The sequence below is a fragment of the Palaemon carinicauda genome, chromosome 8 (assembly GCF_036898095.1).
Source record: "Palaemon carinicauda isolate YSFRI2023 chromosome 8, ASM3689809v2, whole genome shotgun sequence".
Lineage (NCBI taxonomy): Eukaryota > Metazoa > Arthropoda > Malacostraca > Decapoda > Palaemonidae > Palaemon > Palaemon carinicauda.
The window spans coordinates 118278973-118298972 of NC_090732.1; the positions used below are offsets into that span (position 1 = coordinate 118278973).

The 20000-nt window shown below is 32.6% G+C and overlaps 1 protein-coding gene across 2 annotated transcripts in view; it reads right to left on the reverse strand.

Moving 5' to 3' along the window:
* Nucleotides 1-20000, reverse strand: part of LOC137644954 (uncharacterized) — a 376735-nt gene that overhangs the window by 264605 nt on the left and 92130 nt on the right. For both annotated transcript variants that reach the window (XR_011045240.1, XM_068377830.1), the window contains exon 2: nt 11151-11197. The gene's annotated coding sequence lies outside the window, so the exon portion shown is untranslated. The remainder of the gene's footprint in view (nt 1-11150; nt 11198-20000) is intronic.

Genomic DNA, 20000 nt, shown 5'->3' on the forward strand with positions numbered 1-20000 from the left:
GCATAGGAGACATTTTCATTTGACTACTAAGAGTTTGCTTGGATCAACATTAAAAGTTGCAGAGATGCTATCTGATGACTTGAAAAATAAGACTGGCGAGACAGGATCTTTGGCTTATGACCTTTTGATGTGGACTGTAGGACACGAACATAAAGAAAGACGGAATCCGTTCATTTATGCTGCATTAAGCATCTTTGGGTCTGTTGCAAGTTAAGGTTTAGGACTTTCCAATCGTCTTAAAATTAGTAATCAAAATAAGAAAATTGAGTTCTTGACTCATAAAGATGAATTGATTATGTCAGAACTAAGGGATCAGTTAGCTTCAGTCAATAAAATTATGGATTTGTTAAATGAACATTCAGATAATATCGTTCAAATTATGGAAGTACAGGATTTGTTGGCAACATTAAAGTATTATGATTCAAAGATAGATCACATACATAACAGAATTGCACATTTCATTGAGAAATCCAAGGATTATGTAGAAGCTATCACGTTAGCAACTAAAGGTGTATTGTCGCCCCATTTGTTGCCTATACGTTACTTAAAATTAGTTCTGGAGAACGGAAGGGATAAACTAGGCTATGTTCCTTTGTTAGACGAACATAGGTTAGAATTTTATTACAGCCTAATTACAGTAAACGTAGATAATAACAAGATTAGGATTACAATTCCCTTTGATTCTTCTGATGCCTGGCAATCTTACAGGATATCACCATTTCCGACTTTCATGACGAATCACTCAAATCCAGTAATATCCAGTTTGACAGGACACGTATTGATTTCCCCAGACAAGGAAACACATACGGTCATTAAAGACTTAAATCAATTAACTCACTGTTCAGACGCAATGGATAGAAAAATATGTACAGCTGACTCATTTGAATTCCGTAAAAACTTAATGGATTCATGCGAGTTAGGTATAGTGCTAGACGGTGCTCTCTCCCATACAAGTGAAAATTGTCTGGATAAGCTTTATCCCTTTGACAATAAAGAATTCAATTGCAGACTAAATAATGGCTCGTGGATACGATACGACAAGGACGGCTTCAATGTATCATGCCCTGACGGATCCACATCCTTCAACCACATCTTCGTCGCAGCAGATGGCTGTATCGGGACTTCCCCGAATTCCATGGTGACTGGCCTACGGACAATCATCAGAGAACGAGCCTACTTCGCGAACTTCACGTGGACCTCTACAATGCCAGCACTTCCTCTCCCATACCACGGCCGTGTGGCAAAGCGGTTGATGAAACTTACCGAAAAGGACCACCTGTCACCGACTTATGAAGAAATTCTTCACCCCATAATACTGGCTAGTTTGTGTGTCACGGTGATGATATTTATCGCCGTGAACATCCTTGTTTGGCGTAGGTTACGGCACAGCAAGCAGCTACAAAGGAATGAGTTGCATAGCCCTGACAATACCCCCTACCTGATCCAGTTCAAAGCTGTATGAGTGGCCACCTCATTCGCTAAGGGAGTAATTTGTCAGGAAGATGTTTGTATGAAAAGCTGATTAGTACGCTAGTAATATGTAATTAAAGAAATTCTCTACATTTTGCATTGTTAAAAATACATTTAAAACATTTAAAAAATAAATAAAATAAAAAAAGGATATAAATCATTTTTTTCTCTCGGCATCTAATAAAAGTATATAAGCCGGAATGTTAAAAAAAGAAAAGAGAAAAAAAAAATATAATAAAATATATAACAGAATCTATGGGCATCTAATAAAATGTATCAGCCCTATATATAAATATATATATATATGTACGAAACCGTGGTACGTGTACGTACCAGGAATTCGTGTTTGTGCACTAAAAATTGAGTATCTTGTTTCTGCCAAAAGGTAACAATTATTCTTTATCAAGTTACCGAATCATATGTAAGTCAGAATTTATTTTGTTTTTTGGTACCATGTAATCATTTGCTAGCAATGTACCATATATATGATCTTGGTTTTATCATGCATTTTTCTTTTTGCTTTGGTAATATCTTTTTTGTATGCATTATTGTTATTATTTTTTATTGTGCCTATTTGGACGTTCGTCCTCAGTTGATTATGGCTAAAGTTAAACAAAGAATAATACGTATGTCCAGTCACACCTAATAACCATGTTTCGGCTTGTTGTTAAATTTTTGTAAAAAAATTGAGATAGCTGGCCGAGCTTATGTAATGATTAGAATAGTAATATTACATGTTTAAAACAAATGACGTAATATGTCATGTTGGTTGGAAGAGCTAACCCTGAGATTTGCTGTAGTCATTCAAATTATAAACAGGATGTATAATGCAACCCTCGGCAAATTGACATTCTTTCCTAACGTCAACACATTGTCTCCTCGTGTGAAAGTTTGTGACGTCACCGGATGCAGGTGTCTTCCGATTCCGTCACGTGGCTAAATTAAAGCAAGCATACGATATCTGTGATATCGATAATTTATTCAGTTCATATCTAAACTTCACCATAATTGGTCATGTGGACCAACACAGCTTCCTCCAGTGATGGAGATGTTTAACTCTGTTGTTTTATAAAAATAAAACTTAAAAACCATTAAGATGTATTCAGTAATTCCATTTAAATACATCTGAAAACAACTCATACTCAAATGTGTGCTTAAGACAGTAGCACACCAATATATATATATATACATATCATACTAGATTGCCATATGGTTATTTCCAGTGTTATTTAAGTGTTATATATATATATATATATATATATATATATATATATATATATATATATATATATATATATATATATATATATATATCGATTACCAAGAGTAAAGTATCTCATGAATCAATTTTATATATATATATATATATATATATATATATATATATATATATATATATATATATATATATATATATATATATATATATATATACATATATATATATATATATATATATATATATATATATATATATATATACATATATATATATATATATATATATATATATATATATATATATATATATATATGACACTTAAATAATTTTAATACAATATTTTCCATTTTGATTTAAATAATGATATTTCTACTCTGATTTAAATCACTTGATTTGAATCAAACCTTGTACAGTATTTTACAAATGTTTATTTCAATTAATCTCCTCCCGTGCCTTGAAAAAGCATAATCACAAGTCGTACAGCTACAGGATCTAGCATGAAATCCTAACAACGTCCTATCGAAGTAATAACTGTACCTGGATGGTATATCTCAAACACTTTGCCTCAGCAGAAAGGAAAGACCGCCAATAAAGCCACAATCAAATGTTGACCAGAAGGTCGTCGAAAAAAATGTCCTTCTCTTCTTCATCCTCCTTGAATTAATGGACAGTACCAATCGTCTACAAGATTGTTGATGTCCAATAGAAACAACATAAAACATGAAAATACGGAAGCACAAGCATGCATACCCGCAAACACACACACAAACACAGTGAGAGCGAGATAGAGGAGGATTTATAGATAAATTATTTAATAAAAATCTACTTACAAAAATTCGTCACTGAAAATACTTTTAAAAATTAATCAAAATTTTAATGAAAGAAATGATAAAAACTAACAAAACTGCATTTCGTATCCTCTGGAGAGAACCATAAGGCAATCTGGCATGATAAAATTAAAAGTCACATAACGTTTTCTACTTATCTATCACGGAAAATCGCTGATTTATTACAATCATATACGAGTTTGGTATGAGATTTACCATATGCTTTGTGCAAAGTACATGGAAGGCATTTTAAATAAAAACATTTAAAAGAGAATATGCCTTTCTGGCCGGTCTGAGCCTCCTCGTCCGTCTGGCTGATTCTGTCTTTCCCCTTGTCTAGTAAGTCAATCAGGTATTGTGGCAAAAGGTCGGAATCGGCAAAGAGGAGAGAGAGGGAGGCGATGGAATCAGATGGGAGATAAGGCTAAGGGGGCACCCTTACAGGAGGGGGCATGTAATAGGGAGAAGGGGGGAGGGAGCAAGAAGGGTAAAATGAAGGAGAGGAATGGAGGGAGTTGGAAGGACAGGGCATAGGACCACAGGGATGGAGGGTGAGGGAAATAGTGGGGGGAGGGAGGTGCGCGCAGCCAGATTGGATGGGCTCAACCAGCCCAGATGTTGGTGCTGTGGCCGTGGAGAATGAGAAAACTTTATTTGGCGATAAAAGTCGCCATTCCACATCGTACAACACACCTCCCTCACTGTCGAAATTGGTTTTATAGATTCTCTCGCCAAATGGCCTTCACTAAAAAGACAACTTTCCTTTTTGTTTCATTTCTATCTTCTTTCCCACTTCCATCATCACTTTCGCCGTCTTCCTCTTTTCCCTTCTCTTCTCTCTTCTTTTGACCAACGCAACAAGCCGGAGAGCTCAATGAACAACTTCCCTGATGTCGAGAATAATTCCATGAGAGAGAGAGAGAGAGAGAGAGAGAGAGAGAGAGAGAGAGAGAGAGAGAGAGAGAGGAAATATGCTAAGTATTGTTTTCAATGCTATGAAAAAAATTCTATCATACCATGTTTATTTCAAAGAAAGACAAGAGAATTAATATACACACATGTGTGCATGCATATATATATATATATATATATATATATATATATATATATATATATATATATATATATATATATATATATATATAATAAACTGGTGAATATGCTAAATACACATTTGAATTTCACAGTTTCATTTCAGGCGAATGCTTCACCAACAAGAGTAAGCGCCGAAGAACGTAATTTTCTAGAATTAAGATCGATCTCTATCAAATAATGAGAGAGAGAGAGAGAGAGAGAGAGAGAGAGAGAGAGAGAGAGAGAGAGAGAGAGAGAGAGAGAGAGAGAGATTCTCTATTTTTCTGCCAAAGAAAAGCAAAAACGAACAAATGCTTAGCTACTTTCTTATAGACATGAATGACAAGTTTAAACTGCTCTCTTAGATTACCATATAAAAATGGGCAATTTTTAACAATAGTATTCAGTAGATCGCATGCTTTCATAAAAAAAAACAAATGTGTGAGTATATTTTTATCTATCAGAACAGGTTAGTTACCAGTTACCAAAAAAAAATTTATTTTAAAGAAAGGCATAGCTTTCCCCAGATTTGCTAAGGGGGGGGGGGGGCAATTATTATCAAATTTAGATACAACATCTACTGATTTTTCCGTTTAAATATCTAAACAATTCTAAACAGAGAAATTTTCCGTCTAAAATCTAAATCATCAACTCCAGAGCCAATTAAATTCTTAGCCGTTTCAAAATATTAGTTAATTATGACAGACACGAGTGAAAACGTAACTTCCTTAGTAACAGTAATGACTGAAATTTTACTGAATTCCAAACTTGAAAAAAATTAGCCAATGAAACTTTCCTCTTCCTCTTTCTTCTCGTTTTTATTTTTCTTGTGACCTAAATAACGCTAAAGCTCTCCTTCAGAACAAGAAATTGACCAAGACCCGTCGCGAACCATAGAGCATCTATCATAAGTTACAAAAATTAGCATTAAAAGTTATTACATTGATAACCTAGTATTGGTGATCATATTAACTCAGAATATGGCGTATTTAACGTATGCTGGGAAATACGCTGATATTCCAGATAAATACGATATGGATACATGGTTTAATACATTATGAAATCTTAAAAGACATTAAAAGATGTAAAATCTCATAAAATCTGTCAAGATCTTTAAGAAGACAACTGACAATAACAATATATGATTGGATAAAAACAGGCCGTTATAACACTAACACCACCAAGAGACTAGTAGAGAAAGAAATCTTGCAAATTTCTTTATGAAGGGGAAGTTCAATAAAATGCACCCAATTACATGATCAAACCTTTACAGGTAAGTAAATTATTACGATTGATAAACGACAGGGAGAAGATTCCCACCTTTTCCCACCTTGCCTTCCAATCTTTATTGTTTCAACGCTGCTCAAAAGAAAAAACACGACACATTTGCAAAACTATCACCCTTTTACATGAAGAACCATGAATAGGGTAAGGAAATATAGCAATACTTTTAACTTCCTTCAAGTATCAAGCCTTAGTAGCTGTACTAAAATGAGTAGCAATAAGCACTTCTTGTGTTGAAAATAGGAAGCTTATTTGTCCTTGATACAAACGATCCTTAAATCTTCTTTTATCTTATGTACATAAATTTATTTGATCAACATTGAGAAAATAACAAATCTGAACCTTTAACACCACAGGCCCACTGTTATAAAAGACAGCTTCCGGCTGATTATATCATATTGGTTTGAAATTGCATACCCTAATACGGAATCATCAGGAGTAAGTGTGGGTATTTCGTGAGATGCAAGCCCAAAAGCCACGTCAATCAAAGGCATGCGATTATAATTTTTGCACGCATTTACACAGCTATGCCAAAAACGCCTTTTAATTTTATGCTAAAATTACCTAGAAGTGATAAAAGAAATTAATTTACACCGACAACATCCACTTCCAACAAAACGTATTCTTTTCTGACGTTGATAAGAGGTCAAAAAGATAGAATAAAAAGTTTCAATTTCAATCGAAATACAATAAAAAGTTTCCATTTTTATCGAAATAGAATAAAGTTTCCATTTTTATCGAACTTAACATAATTCAGAAGCCCATACAAGAACATTTTTCTGATGCCAATCGCCTACTAACGCAGCCTATTGCGAAACTAATATTCAACATACATTTTTTACCTACCATGTTTAAGATTAATCGTATAACATGTTTATGCAAAACAAGTTATCCTCGTCCTTAATTGTATTCTGTAAGAGACTTAATTCCCGAAATAAATGATAATCGAGATGTTAAGACGTTTGTTCTTTCTTTCATGAATTTTCATACACGATTCAATATTTGCCAATGACTGCATTCATTCGGTCTTGCTTTCGTTTAATCGTTATACTATTATTTTGTGCGAAATTCCAGTCCAAAAACCACAAGTAAAACGCAAGGGTAAGAACGAAAAATATACATTTTTGAATAGAAATGTAACGTTATGTAACAATACTCTTTTAAGTGAACTGCAATATAGCATAAGTAAGAATTTTAATTCAACAAACAAACCACCCATAATATTATATATAATATATTTATATATATATATATATATATATATATATATATATATATATATATGTATATATATATATATATATATATATATATATATATATATATATATATACATATATATATATATATATATATATATATATATATATATATATATATATATACTCTTAAGTCTTTCAAACTTAATAAAAAATTAAACATAAAATCCACACCGCAAATAATCTTCTTCAAAGTCAGCATACAAAAAGTGGCACGCTCCTCTCGGTGAAACGTGAGTTTTCATTTCTTGGAGTCTTCTATACTTCACCCATGGACAATAAAATAAGTAAAATCCTTCGAATTCTTTAAAAGAATAGAGGCAGAAGGTATAAAAGGTTCAGAAAACAAGTGATTCTTGAATAACTGTATTCCCAAGCTATCTCAACGAAGCAACAGAAGGCACTTCATAATTTAGAGATGTCACATCATATGTGGCATTAATTCCAAAACGAGTCAATTACGTAATTCTTTTCATAAAATTTTATATCCACCATTAGACGAGTTCAGACTCCTAAAACCCTGTTTCCCTATCAAATATAATTCTTAATCTGTAAAAAAAAAAAAAATCTAAATCATAAGTATGATGTTAAGTACATGTACACATGCGTACTTCTTATATTGGATTCCTAAGTCAATTTTGACGAATCAAAATTACCTGGGTCTAATATATAAAGCTAAAAGAAAATATCACTGATTCAATACTTTATATATATATATATATATATATATATATATATATATATATATATATATATATATATATATATATATATATATATTATATATATATATATATATATATATATATATATATATATATATATATATATAAGCTCTGACCAAAATAAAAGTACGCGCAATTCCAACGCTGTACATATCATTGAACACGACTTAGGGAGGAAATTGAGTGAAGGAATTTCTATGCGGTGCAACCGTGAGTGTGTAAGCATTCCATCATATTTCACTATAAAAATAATGTTATTACTTCTTGCAATAAATGCAAATAAAATAGTTTCATAAGTATTACGCAAAAAACCTACAGAAACAAAATTAACGGCAACTTAAACCATGAATATGATTCTAAAAATATTTCCTTGAATTAATCTCACAACATATTGCACTCATGACTTGACATTCCAAATATCCATTATACAGTACGTGGATACATTTCATCTCATAACAAATATATTCTAATTAGCAATAAAAACTGTAAAATCAAAGTTATCACAACAAAACTACTCTTTCAAAACGCACACACACACCTACACACACACGCATTTATATATATATATATATATATATATATATATATATATATATATATATATATATATATATACATACATATATATATACATACATATATACATATATATATACATACATATATATATATATATATATATATATATATATATATATATATATATATATATATATATATATATATATATATATATGCGTAAATACCACAAAAAATCGTGATGCTCACATGCAAAGAAACCACAGAGAAAATGAAATAGAAAATGTAAGATTATCTCAAGTCCTGACTAATTTCGTGATAGTTCTTTAGTCTTCTGAAGAAATATCACGAAACTAATCAAGACTTAATCATATAGCTTTTATTTAATTTTCCCTTTGGTTCTTTTGCTTATTTATATATATATATATATATATATATATATATATATATATATATATATATATATATATATATATATATATATATATATGGTTGAGTGTAACACACACACACACACACACACATATATATATATATATATATATATATATATATATATATATATATATATATATATATATATATACTATATATATATATATATATATATATATATATATATATATATATATATATATATATGCATAAACAACAGCAAATGCAATTGTTTCTAGTCCGCTGAATGGTCAAGTCCTGAAACATATCAATTCATATCTGAGGTTTGGCCAGTTTTCAGCATCACGCTGGCCAATGGGGATTAGTGATGGTTCACAGCAAATCAACCTAGACTACAACAACTTTGCTGATGACGGCGATACGCATAAAAATATCAAAGGGAATTTTTCACCAAACAATTGAAAGGTTTAAAAGAGCAAATAAAAGGCGGGCAAAAGGTAACATGGAACGAAAGCTCTTCACTTAAATTCAAATCTTTTGTCTACTGGAACCCTGATCACAGAATCTGACTAGACTAGCAACTGATCGATTGAAAGATTACGCTGGTTTCAAAACCAATTAGAGAGATGGGACACTAGGACACCCGACGAATCACCTAAGAAATTCGACCGGGCTTCGCTATTAGTAACTGTCACCTTCAAGTTCTACTAAGGAAGCAGTTTTAATGAAATAAAAAGTTAGAAAAACATGCAACATACCAAATGCAATATTGGTTTTAAATGGCGTTAGGAAGACAAGTACAACGGTAAAGGAATTACCAACAACTTTTTTTTTTCTATTATTCAAACATAAAATATCTTTCTATCATAGCAGTGGCTGCACCACATGAAACAGTTAACTTTTCTATCTTACGCAAAAATAATCATAAAACCTTAAGTTTTTTTTTGCATTAATTCTACGAGAAATTTTGTGGATCTTTCATTATGATTATTTGATTTATACTATATAAATCTGAAGTATTAAAAACGTTATCAACTTTCCTAACCCTTTAAGTGATCGGTAAACGTATACCCTGTGACGTCAATTTTTACAGATTTTATGAAGAAGGCCTTTGGGGAACTTGTATTTACAGTCACTTTAAGAGGTAAACACTCGATGGCACCAGTAATGAACAATAAGTTCCCTCTACAGGTACTAGAATCGCATTCTGAAATATCAACATCTTCACTAACCACATAATTTGAAAACTACCACACCATGAGAGCTTTCAATCCAGTGATAGAAACTATCACCTGAAAAAAGGAGACCAATGTCAACTGACTTTCAGCCATTGACAGATGCTACCAGTGATACCTGACTAAAAAGCTAAATTGTATCATACCAGCGGCAGCACTTGCAAAATTCAGTACAAATTAACCTATTATTTCATATGTAAGTTAACAAATAATTTAACGAATACCATATTTTATAAATAAATATAACATGCATCTAAACAGCCGTTCAGCAGCTGTTAAAAGTGTTTCTCTTCTTGTGTTAACTTGATATTCATAAATTCTGTAAACACCTAACATGACACTTACCTCTCAAATGCATTAGGAAAATGTGTTGTCAATAAACTGTATTTTCTATGTAAATTTTGATACACAAAAATTATTTCAGTTTGATTAAACTTGTATCCCAAAGGGAAAGGTTATTAGAACCTACGGCCTTACTTACTAATTAAGATACGCATTACATTATTTCTATTTGACGAACTAAGAGCAAGAAATCGTACCCTAGAGATGAAACATCATCACAAAAAAGAACAGAATAAAAAAAAAGTTAAGAGAAACAAACTAAAATACCTTCGATACATGAAACTAGAGTTACAGAACTCAAAATTTGTAATATCTTGCTACAGAACTGACTGGTTTTCAACATAAGTAACTATCCTGCAAAACAAATCTTAAAAATCAGTTGGTAATTTATACGTATAAACCTGAAATCAATGTATCTATCGGATTCAGAATTCGCAGGTAACCTTGTAACAAAAAAAAAAAAAAATCAATCTACCTACAAGTCAAAGATGTTGAAAGAACACCTTGGAGCATTGCTCAATGGAAGTTAATATATATATATATATATATATATATATATATATATATATATATATATATATATATATATATAAATATACATATATATATTATATATATACATATATATATATATATATATATATATATATATATATATATATATATATATATATTTCTGTATGCGTAGAAAATATATAAACGGAAAGTAATTAAGTGTAAACTAATATTTGAAATTCAGTATTCATTCACATGACTACCTCGAACTAATAGATAAAACATCTCATTAAATTACTTACTGTCATTCCTGTTCAAGTTGGCAGAGGACCACACCCTTCCTTTACACCTGAAATAGATACAGAAACTTTTAAATGAAGAGAAACAGTGCATCGTAAAACCTCTTAAATAGCACATAGGAACACACCGGGACAAAAGAGTTCAGACACTTTGCTCATACTGTATTCCAAAGTAATTTCACCCTTACTTGATTTTGGGAACATTAAATTCAGTTTACAAGGTCACGATTTGTACCCTTTTCATTTTACCTGTGAATTTGATAACAAAATCTGTTCGCAGGCAAATATCTGAAAATTTAATTCATGCGTTAGCAACAAAATTCTCATGTGTGTATTGTGTCTGCATATATATATATATATATATATATATATATATATATATATATATATATATATTTAAATGCGTGTGTATATATATATATATATATATATATATATATATATATATATATATATATATATATATATATATATATATATATATATATATATATATATACATACATATATATATGTATGTATATATATAAAATGCAAAATGCCATAGGTAAAATGAAACCAGGTACAAATCATGACCGATTTGTATATATCCAAGAAATTACCAGGATACCTTGAGAAAATATATGGCGAAACCAGCTAGGATTATAACCCGGTTTCATTTTTCCCGTAGTTCGTTGTGTCGTAATACCACATGTTATTCTGATTTCAAACATGCATATACTGTACGTGTATATACACTTGTATTAATTACGTACTTTTTTAAATTCAACTTTAAAAATTATAAATTTTCAAGTATACACACATATACATACACACACACACACACACACACACACACACACATATATATATATATATATATATATATATATATATATATATATATACATATATATATATATATATATATATATATATATATATATGTGTGTGTGTGTGTGTGTATGTGTGTGTGTGCGTTGCTTAAATGAGAGAGACAAGTAAAGAATTGTGGTAATAGAGAAGTTAATGAGATACTAAGGTCCGGATCAAGAATCTAATTAGAGACTAAATTTAGCATTATAATTTAATCAGTCCTAAAATAGTTCTAAATACTTAATCAACAAATCACAACATAGTTTTCTTACTATAGCTCAAGTAGCTTAAATATAAGAAATGTATTACCATCACATTTTTTTACATGAACAATCAAACCATAATATATGAACATTTTAGGTAACAGAGAAATTTAACAATAGTTTGGTCATCTTCAGTTTTCTTATAATTTGGGATTTTCTTTAGAAAACGTTTGGTAATTCACTACTCATTTCACCATAATTATTCACTCCTTTCAGCAATGTAATTTTCAATTAAATTTTCTCCTGTTATTATGAATATGGGCCATATATCACAGCTCTGGGGCCTGTGAGGCTATTCAGCACCCAACCGCAACTGGGGGGAGTAACCCTGCAGTTACACAGTGAAGTGAAAGCTAACAGGTTGGCAGCAAGATAGAAGAAAGGCAACTGGAAGAGAGGTAAAGTAGGAGGATATCAGGCAAGTGCTCCTAAGGACCGAAAGAACGTTGCAAAGGCTCCTTAAGTAATGTCTAAAGTACTTAAACCTAGTTGGAGTGGCTGACTAAATTTTATTTCGTCCATAATAGATCCTTATAATTCATCTTTTATACAAAATCAAATCCTGGTCAACTCTATCTACATTCAATAGAAAAATCTCTTGATTAATAGAGGGGAGTAGGGTCCACCTTGAGTTGGGTAACAGCATTTGTTTCGCGGCATTTATAACAAAATTTTGTAAACTCTAAGGCCATCCCGCATACCAATTCTATTTACACAGGAATGTGTGCGCACATGATTCCTTAGGTACGGTTAACACCAACGGCCGTTTCTATTATTGTGAAGCCATTACTGCCCACGGTTGTTATGATAATCATCGCGGGTATGTGAAGTGTTTCGACTATCGATACCCACAACCATGTGGAAAGATCCTGGAGGGCAGGGAGAATAGTGGGGACGAATTCCCCGCAACATTTATGTTGGGGAATATGCCCTATGTAATTATTTTTTCCCCATAATTCCGTGTGTCCTATATAAGGCACAGAGCCTGAACAAAGCTTCTCTGCTTTACTTCGCCTCAAAACATGGCTGAGATCTACACTGACACAGAAGGGTTTGAACCACACTGCCATATGTCATATCCATAAACATGAGGTAGATTATATGGATGCCTTAAAACTAAACTGACCAAAGAATTCGTAGGGAAATGAGAGCAAAGGTGATATGTTATTGGTATGTGTATATATATATATATATATATATATATATATATATATATATATATATATATATATATATATATATATATATATATATATATATATATGTATGTATGTGTGTGTGTGTGTGCACTAAGACAATAAAGAACTAAATAATGATCTTGTATTTATTTTGTGCGTACTTGTTGATTAAGGTTTTAGCTAAAATATTTCTGTATAATTTTTAGTTATAATTTACAAATAAAATAACGGATAAATCAATTTTCTATTTTAAATAATATTAGTTAAAGTGTGGTTGTGTTACTTGCAGTGTCAAATATCTACGTATTGAATTAGGTATCGATCTCTGCGCGCGCGCGCACGCAACCTTTATGAATTGATGCACGGTGGAAGATTATTTTGATCCAAATCTTACTATTGAAACATGAAATTCTGTGAAATATACGCTTCATAACACACCGAGACACGTACTTGAGCCAGATGTTAATACAAATATCCACGAGTTTACACTTATAAATAAACAATTCACATCAAAATCTGTCTTAACTATTTGTTACGTCAGGCAGGCGAAATAGACAGCGAGGATACTTCCACATAAGTTCCATATCCTGTGCCATCGTACTAACATACGTGTCTCAAATGTCAAGAGATTCCTCGCCAACATTTTTGCATTTCAAAATCTATATACTGCAAAATCCCAAGAATACAACCAGTGCCAGCTAAATAACGTCAACATAGATCAGTGGACATAAATTTGTCCACAAGAGTATCAAAATGTTTCTTAGCGCATCCAAAACAGTTTGGCCTCTCATGATCATATGAATATATAATTACATACTTCACCCCCCCCCCCTGGAGTATTTATGACATGGTATAACCAATTAGGTTAGTAAAATAAAAATAAAACATGGGTTAATACAATTATTTTGAGAAGACCAAACGCCTCCGAATTTCCCAAAAATCCTTTTAAAACGCGTTTTGACAACTTTTGCTTTACAAGAAAACTTGGAGGGTATGACGAAAATGAGAGTTGCGGCGCACCAACTCGCGTTAAAATCGGCAATAACTTTTAGCCCAAACTTTTTTATTTTCGGAAAATCCCGCCAACATGATTCAACCAACAGACAAAACAGGTGGAAATTGCGGTTGAGACGACGACAAAAACAAGACGCGACGTACATACTTCCTCGAGTGTCTAATTGAAGTTTATCAGGCAGACCATCCTTCTTTGATTGCAATCTATATTTCATTCCTTAAAATCAGAAATACAATTGGTAATACATTTGGTAATACATTTTCTTACTTTCTATTTATACTTAACCGACCTTCGTAATTCGACTCAAATTTAATGTCTCATAAAAAAATTATATTCTTGCTCATATGTTTCTATTGGAAATGTTTGCCATCACATTATAGTAAAAAAAAAAAACAACACTGGAAATAAAGCTGATTTATCTCATGTAATATTATCAATATATAAATATAAAGCTGTTTTTTTTATGGTGGGTGTCGATGATGATTATAACAACAACAATAACGGTATTAGGGTAGTGTACCACATTCCTATTTATAGTTAACATATCAATTAGCCAGCCGCTGAGAGACTGTTAACAAAACAAGTCAAATGACAAAAACTACTATACCCGTCAGATTGAGCCAGTTACAAAAACTAACTAATATACATCAAAAAGTTAATAATAGTGATTAGCATTTTTATTAACATCTAAACTAACGTCACAACAACAAATGAATTCGACAGCACTTTTAAAACTGGCTTTTCACAAATATTCCAGAGTTGAAACCTTGAGATCGTTCAGTTGAGAAATGATAATAATTACCACGTGTGGGTCAACTTTGATAATTTCTGATGGAAATTAAAAAGGACAAATATAAGTACTTTCATCAAAATAGGGTGACTTGCCTTATACTAAGCTTCCACAGCTGGGTTCTAAACCTTCAAAATATAAAGAAGTAAAAAATTCAGATCATCCCTTTGATGATTATTAAAAAAAAGGAATTGCGACAATTACCAACAATCACACGTACTCACATAATAAAGGATGAGAAAAGATGTACACAGCACCAACTATATCAGCAATGGAATACAATACATACGCAGTGGAAGCCATCTTTTAAAAAGCTGTGTTCTATTACCTAATCTAAAAAGGAAAAGGTCGAACTTTCTCATTTTTTAACTTACTCTTTTCCCTGCTAGTTGCTATTCCCTTCAGCAGACAATAACGTCTGACGGCACAACCTGGAGACGATGATTTATGGCGCCCCGTGAAGAATAAGCATAACAGACTTAAAAAGGTCTTGGCTGCATTATCTCAAGATGAAAGACCAGACTCAGATTAAGCCAAATGTGCCAAATCGCACATCAAAAGCAAACAGAAATCACACGTACCAACCACGCCATTTTTCTCAACATCGTTTTCGCTTTTTATGAGATTAAAAATGACTCCAGAGATTGACTTGGCTCATTGCTAGACAGGCTCTATTCCTCGTTCCCCTACTTGCTACCCCAATTTCCCCTAACCCCCAACTCCTTACCCGCCTGACTATTCATTTGACAAGAACTCTCAATGCGTACACGGCATTACTCTTGACTTTGATACATCTTGTGACCAAACACGCAAGCATCGAGTTCGGGACCTCATCATCTGCACCGAAAAATGGCCTCGTTTGCATGGATGGACAGCCTTCAATATACCAGGAGAGCAATACTTGGCATAGGGATTAACTCCATCTGCACGAAGGATGTCCATGTCTACGACAACCAGACCAAATTTACATGACCCAGACGAAAACAATCTCATTTCAGTACAAGAAAATTTGATCTCTGTGACGGAAGATTTTAATAGCCTCTAAATCATAAAATTACCCATACTGAAGACAGAGTTTATTTCAAATCTTACAAATAAAAAGTTATATACTGTATACGAAAATAGGTAACTTGTCAGATGACAAATAAGGACAGGAAATGGTAAAATAATCAAATGATAGCTAAATCAATAGAGAGCAAAAAAAAAAAAAAAAAAAAAAAAAAACAGCAGATTGCGTTTTAGTTGGTGATTATTTCAAATTGCATTGTCGAAATGGGCTCTTACTATCATTAGTTTAAATATAACAAAACTCGGTTTTCCCTTGAAATGCTTTTATTACTCACTACTCAGTCACTGCTACTAAACTAAATAACCCGAAATATAATAGTAGCAAGAGTAATAAAAGTGACAGTAACAACCAATGCAACAAATCAAAGAATAGAAAGAAATGGATGCCATAATTTCTCTAAAACGGCATTTTCAATAGAATCTCTTCCATAAAATATTTCTTCAGAACTTCTCGACAAATTGTAGACATAAACAATCACAATCCAACTGAAATAAAACCAAAGTGAAAAACAAAAGTACAAATAAATGTAATTAACATTCATTCAACTTCAATACACAAATAAGAAAAAATACACATGGAGAAAACCAAATCATAAGAATATAGAAAGGACAGTCCTCCATCGAACGCCGTTCTTCTTCCATTTTTACCTCCCCCCATCCCTTTCCCTTACAGTCAAAGTCTTATAATTTATCTTTTCCTGCCGTAAATCGCACGAGGGATAATGATAATGAGTAGCCACAACCCGGAGAGACAGCTAATGTCCAGCATTTGGACTACTTGTGATATATGATTTCAGATGCAAAGGGTCTGTCATTACGGTGCTATTACCGACAGGCTCGTTAATAAGGAGGGTCATTTATAAACCAATTTGAATTTCACGCAAAATAGATAATAAAACAGTCGGCGATAAGCAGATTATTTAATGAAAGATTATGAGGGAGGAGGAGGAGGAGGAGGAGGAGGAGGAGGAGGACAGTATACGTTGGTTCCTGAAGAGTATTTTGTTTATGTGATTGATTGACTTAGGGTTTTCAGGCATCCTGACATCTAGTGAAATGATGTATTTCACCATGAAGTAAAGTAAGTTGAAAGAGGTTGGACAGCAAAATGCAAGTAAGGACCTTTGAACGGTGATAAGCCTAAGCAGAAGGCTGAAACGAAAATGTAGCTTAATGCCGAAGGGACTGGGCGAAGGCTCTTCGGTAAAGTTCGCATTGCACTCTGTGAGGGGTACACTTCATCAATGGCCTCAAAACTTTAAATCAATCAATAAATCAATTTGAGAGGCGATTGATGGACTTGAAAATTTGTATTTTTCCTTCAGGCTGAAGGATGGATTGATTGTCGCGCTATATAAAACCCGCGATATACTAAACGTAACAGCAAAAAAATAACATTCTCCCCTTTATAACAAAGGGAAAGCGATAACGCTTTGTGGCATTGCCAGACGTATAACTACTCTGTCTTTCCCCGTCCCTATGGTAGGGGGAGAAGAATAGTCATACCCGGTAAGAGGGGGTACCTCGAGAGGTACACTGTGTGTGTGCATGTGCGTGCATATCTACCTAAATATTTAGCAATCACTTTTTATGAGTTATGGACACTAGTATACTAATATATACTCTCGCTCTCAACAGTCAATTTGGTCTGACATGAAGCCCTCGTGTCAATCGTGTACCTTGTTCAAATGATAATTTATACTTTCTTTGCTATTTACCATTAATCATTAATCCTTCTGTACTCAAAATTATATAAGAGAACGCATCGAAGTGTAACAGGGTGTAGATAATACTTCCTCGATAAATATTTTGTCTTGTATTTCAATATATATTTTCGCCAGTAATCCCTAACATAATACAAATACAAACCACTGCGTAATCAATATAGTTTCCTAAATTTCTGCATCTTCGTGGGACTTGACGCTGGAGCAAGCAAATGCCAGCAAAGTGGCACTCATGTCTTTCTCAATAGAAATGAATATAATTAAAAGAAATTACATAGGAAAAGTAAGAATTCCACAAATTTCATATGATAAGGCGATTAAAAGTCGGGAAGCATTTCAGTAAGAAAGCAATGAGTTGCAAATCAGAAACAAATTATAGACAGTGTAGTAATTCGTATACGAACTAGCAGGAAAAACAGATTGGTCACTTCTGTATTCATACTTAAAATTCCTGCTCGTGGTAGAACCCGTGTGCATAAACCCTCCACGGCATTGGCCACTTCAAACACCTACACAAGCACGCAGAACACTAATCGGCAGCAAATTAAACACCAAACATACGCATATCTACATTCACCTATATCTTAATTAAAAAGAAAAAAAAAACTCGCTTGTTAGATGTTGGGGCTCTTTGCAATGCCTCTTTCAATCCATCTGTCCAGCAATTTCCAATCTTTCTCTCCTCTTTCCCAACATTTTGTAACAAAAAAAACATGAAAACAGAATTTTGGACTGAAAGGCCAAGGACGTCCTGGGTGGACGTAGAGAAACTACAACGAAGAAAGAAACAAACTAGTATTTTTCTCATCTTAAAATTTCAGAGTAGAATTTGTGTAGAGCTGGAGATATCCATGAATTAATGAATTAAACCCCTATCGGTATTGATAAGGAAGAAATTATTGAGATGCATTGTGTCTTTTCTTTCAAAATTGTAGCCCTGAGGATGGAAATATAATGAAAATAAAAAGTGTTGTCTTAAAATATTAGACGAAAAATTTTCCAACAACTAATCAAAAATTACCAATGAAAAGGGTCATTAAAACCATTCACACACATGCAGTAGGGATACCTTAACGAGATGAAAACGTTTTGCTCATCGCCATGATCAGCAAAGCTACATTGGTCAGGGCCGAAAATACTAGGTTATTTTTTATGAGAGATCAGACCAAAATCTCCCATCATCATCAATTCGTAATGGTCAGCTGGACAAAACTGGACAAAACCTAGACATGAATAAAACAACCCCGTCTACAGCCCCAGTCTCCAGCGGCAGTGGAACAACTAAGGTGTCGGGCAGTTACTTCCAACTGCAGGGGGTTCTAAAACTTTGTGAACTACAACAAGCTACCTTTGGAAATAGAACCTTGCTACATACGACGTCAGGGTCCCGTCTAGGGAATATCTTGATGCGTTACTAGAAAAGCTGAAATAAATAAATTGAGATGTAATAGGATTTAGTAAATGTGGAAATGGGGAACAATATATATATAGTTGAAATAGGGCTATATATTATGCTTCAGAGGAAATGAAAGAAACAAAGAAAATAGAGTGAGTTTTCTTATAAATAAAAATCTAGCAGGTAACAAAGAAAATTTTCGTAGTAGTTACAGAATTGCAGAATTAATTATCAAACTAGATAAGAAGTATAAACTGAAGCTAATTCGAATGTATGCACCAACAATGTCCCACACAGATGAAAAAATAGAAACTTTTTGTGAAGATCTGGATATACCTATATAAAACGTGACTCAATTTACATTTATTTTGGGTGATTCGATTCTTAAGTATGTCAAAAGAAGAGAAGAGATATTTGGAGTAGGTATAAGGAATAACAGAGACATGCTTATTGACTTTGCAGAGGAAACCATCTTAAAATCAAGAACAATTTTTTTTTATAAATCGGAACATAAAAAAGGACACGGAAAAGCCCAAATGGAGAAACGAAAAACGAAATAGATTT